This window comes from Octopus bimaculoides, chromosome 13, assembly GCF_001194135.2.
Source record: "Octopus bimaculoides isolate UCB-OBI-ISO-001 chromosome 13, ASM119413v2, whole genome shotgun sequence".
NCBI classification, from domain to species: Eukaryota; Metazoa; Mollusca; class Cephalopoda; order Octopoda; family Octopodidae; genus Octopus; species Octopus bimaculoides.
Window position 1 is genome coordinate 34,264,087 of NC_068993.1, and position 4,926 is coordinate 34,269,012.

General features: G+C 35.8%; 1 protein-coding gene across 3 annotated transcripts in view; it reads right to left on the bottom strand.

Annotated features, from left to right (window-relative positions):
- Positions 1 to 4,926, bottom strand: part of LOC106868722 (GATA zinc finger domain-containing protein 14) — a 172,544-nt gene that overhangs the window by 68,836 nt on the left and 98,782 nt on the right. The gene's annotated exons all lie outside the window — the stretch shown is intronic.

Sequence of the window (4,926 nt, forward strand, 5' to 3'; positions counted from 1 at the left end):
AATTACGCTGTGCGTATCTATGTGTGTAACAATCTTAGAGTTAGGATTCTAGAGTTAGGGTTAGTTTTAGGGTTAGGGTTAGGGTTAGGGGATTAATACGATATACACCGTTACAGCGCTAACTGTTTTCAACTGAATAGACGTCAGTGATTAGTAGAAATTATCGAAATAAGACAATTTTTTACATGAAATAAATTCGAATACAAAACTTTTTTTCTGTTCTATAACACAAAATAGATAAGTATACGAAGTTTGAAAGTCTTTCGGTACCAAAAACACTACATAAAACATAAATGAAAACTGGTGCCCCCGTTTTGAAATAGATCCAAAGCTGTTACTAATCAATGCATTAAAAATTAAAATTAAAATTTTTAGATGTAAATTTGGATTTACAGTCGGATAAATTCAAACCTTACCGTAAGACTAATGATAAGCTATCTTATATTAGCAAAGAATCCAATCACCCATCAGTTATTCTTAGGAACTTAGTAATGTAAGTAAACGAATATCATTAATTTCTTCGGATGAGGCAGCATTTCAAAATACCGCACCTTATTACAATAGCGCATTAAGGAATAGTGGATTCTCTGAGAAGATCCAGTATAACCAATTTAATGCTAGCAGTAATGCTACACGTAGAACTAGGGGTAGGAAGGTTTTGTGGTTTAACCCAGCTTTCAATATGGCCGTAAAATCAAATATAGGCAGGGAATTCTTAAAATTAGTCTCTAGACATATTTAACCTGACCATAAGTTTTATAGAATATTTAATAGAAGAACGCTTAAGATCAGCCATTCTTGCTGCAAAAACTTCGCCTCATTCATTAAACAACACAACAATAAGGTAATTGCAAATAATCATAGTGCCAATTCTCCTCTTAAAAATTACAATTTCAACGATGGGACATCCTGTCCGTTGGAAGGAAAATGTCTGGAGAAAGGAATCGTGTATAGAGCCAAGGTGCAGATAGAAGGGTTGCACGAATATAGAACTTATACTAGGGCTTCTGAAAATTCTTTCAAAACCCGATTTTATTCTCAGAAATTCCTTCAGATACCCCGAAAATAGGACGAAGACCAGCCTGGCAAAATATGTCTGGGAATTAAAAGAAAACGAAGCCCGACAATTCAACGTGATATGGAGAATTTTAGATAGAGCTTCACCTTACAGGCATGGTGCGCATAAAAGACCCATCAAATGTGATTTATGCCTGCTGGAAAAATATATTTTATTCCAGGACAATAACTCTTTAAATCAAAGACGCGAACTCTTGAATTCCTGCAGACACGCAACTAAATTTAAAATATCAGCTAACAATATACCATATGGATAGTGTATATATTTCTTGATTCTTGGACTAGTTTTTAATCACGCTGTTGGATTTGTTTCTTATAATACATGATTTATTTCGCATCGCAAAGATATCGTATATATTTTGACATATTTCTTAAGTAAAACTTTCGACTGTTACATGCATATATTTTTTTCTTGTTTAAGATTCTACTTTTGTTTTATTTAATTTCATTTTATTGTATTTTATAAACCCATTTTAATCGTTTTATAGATAATTCGATATAGATAATTCGATATAGGGTGTTCTATTTTGCATGTCTTTTATCCGAATTTTATCATTATGCACTCAGTAATTTCTTTAAAAAATGTTGTTTGTATATATACGTCAGGACCTAGATATGTTTTTATGTGGATGCTTGTATTGTTGGCATGCATATGTATTCGTATGTATGCCTCTATGCATATGTGTAAGTAAGCGTGTATGTTTATATTTCTGCACATACATACATAGATGTATATTTATGCATGTATTCACTTATATTTGTGTGGATGTGTATTTACGTGCATATTTCCATATATTTATATATGTAATCTTATATATATGTATTTATTCTAATATACACTTTTATATACACACCTATACGTAATTTTATTTTGTGTACGTTCGTTACACATATTCAGCCACCTATCTTTCTTTCTTTCTGTCTTTCTTTTTTTCTGTCTTTCTTTCTTTCTTTCTTTCTGTTTCCTTACGGAATGTATCCTTTCTCTCCTTATTCGTTACTTGTAGACTCTATACTTTAACTTTGCGCTCCTCTCCCCTCCTCTTACCTCTTTCCCTCGCTAACTGTTACATCTAAGATCCTTCCTTTTCTTTTTCTTTCCCCCACCCTACGTTTTAAAATTTACTTCTCATCTAGCTTGTCTGTTATAACTTCTATATGTATACACCAAGTGATTTTTGCATGCGAGCACTGTTGTAAAATATTTATGTAATGCAGCGTGAAAATTTTAATTTTCAATGCATCATTGAATTTATATTGAATTAATTTATTTTGTTTATTTTGTTCATTGCATGCTTAAGACCATTAATTGAAAGGACCAATGAAACAAATCCATTTTTAAAAGTGTATCCTTTAACTAGTTATGATCATATTATTTCTGCTCTATTTTAACAAAACTGCCCAACGAACGGGAACGTGAAACTCTGAGTAACAGCTTTTGTTATATTTCTGCTGCTTTTAAATAAAGCATAATACTCTACCTTTGGTTTGTGAGTACTCTTTTTTCCACCTTGTTTCACATTTATGTGCTCACTCCAGTATATATATATATGTAATAATATACATATAGATATGTAATAATATACATATGGAAAATACTGGAAGGACTGGTGCCAAACTTTGGCATCAAGTACTACAAGAATGCCCGCACAGGTCGCCACTGCATGGTACCAAAGGTGCTGTCCACTGCATCTCACATAAGAACGAGGTACTGCAACAGCCTCGGTTTCAGAGGACCTCAGCTCTTTAATGCCCTGCCAAAACATTTGAGAGACCTGCAAGACATGGATATAAAGGTCTTCAAGACAAAACTCGACGCTTTCCTCTCCACGATACAAGACGAACTAATGGCTCGAAATGAGACACAGTTTAGGGCAGCGATGTCAAATTCTCTTATACACCAGATGTGCCATCAAAACTCTTGATTGGACTATATCAGGTGGAGGAGAAGAGCCATGCAAGGAACGTGAAGAGAGCACAGCATAAAGACGGAAAGTCACGGTGGTGCTCCAGCATGACCACAGCCACTTGGCTGAAACCCATAAATATATAAATTTAAAAAAAAATAAATAAATATATATATATATATATGTGTGTGTGTGTGTGTGTGTGTGTGTGTGTATGTATGTATGTATGTATGTATTCTTTCTGTTTCCTTCTACCAAATCCACTCACAAGGATTTGGTCGGCATGCGGCTATAGTAGAAGACATTTGCCCAAGGTGCCACGCAGTGGGACTAAACCCGAAACCATGTGGTTAGGAAGCAAGTTTCTTACCACACAGCCACACCTACGCCTATATATCTCTTCCATTCAGCCTTTTTTTCCCGGTCATCTTGTCATGTCAGACCGTTGAACTCTGCGCATTGTTTTCTCTCTTCGTTGTTTTTCATTCTCTCCCCAAATCTGGTATTAATTGTTGTAAGCAGCAAAAGTTAATCGGGCGCTTCTTATAGGGTGCGGAGCAAAGTAAACATTGCGAACCACTGGTTTAGAGACTAGTCGTAAAAAAATTGCGAAAGAAAAACGTTCTTCTTTTATTGTATAAGTGTGTGTGTGTGTGTGTGTGTGTGTGTGTGTGTGTGTGTGTGTGTGTGTGTGTGTGTGTGTGTGTGTGTGTGTGTGTGTGTGTGTGTGTGTGTGAGTGCGTCTGTGTAAGCCTGTGTGAATGTGTGTGGGCAAGTGTAATATACCTAAATCTGAATGAAGTAGGAAAAAAAGTTGATTTCACATTAATTTACAGTGTAAACTATGTTGTCTATTTAAACATTATCAAACGTACAGACACACACACATATTTGTTACGCATAACATCAAACAAAAAACCATACTCGCACAGACGCACACACACACGCGCACATTTGTTATGCATATGATATAAAACACACACACGCACACACACTTATGTTTAATGTGATATAAAAGGCACACACACACACATTTGTTATGCATAATATCAAAGAAAACAACATTTACTGGACTGTGTTGTGGCATAGGACTATTTTTACAAACAAGTTTTCTTTTATGCAGTTGTGACTCGTCAACAATTATTTATTCATGCACGGTAAGTTTTAGTTTCTGCTCGTACTGCAGTTAACCTAAAATTGGAACAACAGTTGCAGATTGCAGCAATGCATCCTCCTTACCTTATCTCTCTTTCCTCCCTCCTCCCTTCACTTTATTTTCTCTCACCCCTCTCTCTCTCGTCTCTCTCCCTCTTCCCTCCTCTCTCTTTCTGTTTTCTCCCTCATGCATGTTTTTCACATTCTACTGCCCTACTTCCCATACTCTTTCTGTTTCTCTTTCATTCACTCCCTCACTTCCTTTCTCTCTATATATATCTCTGAGTCGACACTTGCAATCGACTATGAACTGGTAGCCGACAAGACAGTAAGCGGCAACGAAAGAAATCGACTCCACCTTTATGGCCGGCATTTCACTTGCTTTAGTTTATTTCTATTTTGTGGTCATTATATCTCAGTAAAAGTGCAACAGATAGCATTGTTTCATTTACAGACGGCCCCCGCAGCAAAACAACATCTCGGGACATCGCACTACAATCGAAATTTTCTTTCCAGAGTTTACTAATGGCTGGTACCATGTTTGGAAATTCCACTTCTCATTCCTGCATTAAAATCCTCCCAAAATGCAAAATGTGACGAGTAACAGACACCGAAGTTTTGATCTTGTTGACATTCAAGCATACACACACAACACACACACACACACACACACACACACACATACACAGACACACACACACACACACAGACACACACACACACACATACACATACACCTATATTTATATTTATAAACATATATACATATATATGTATATATGTATAT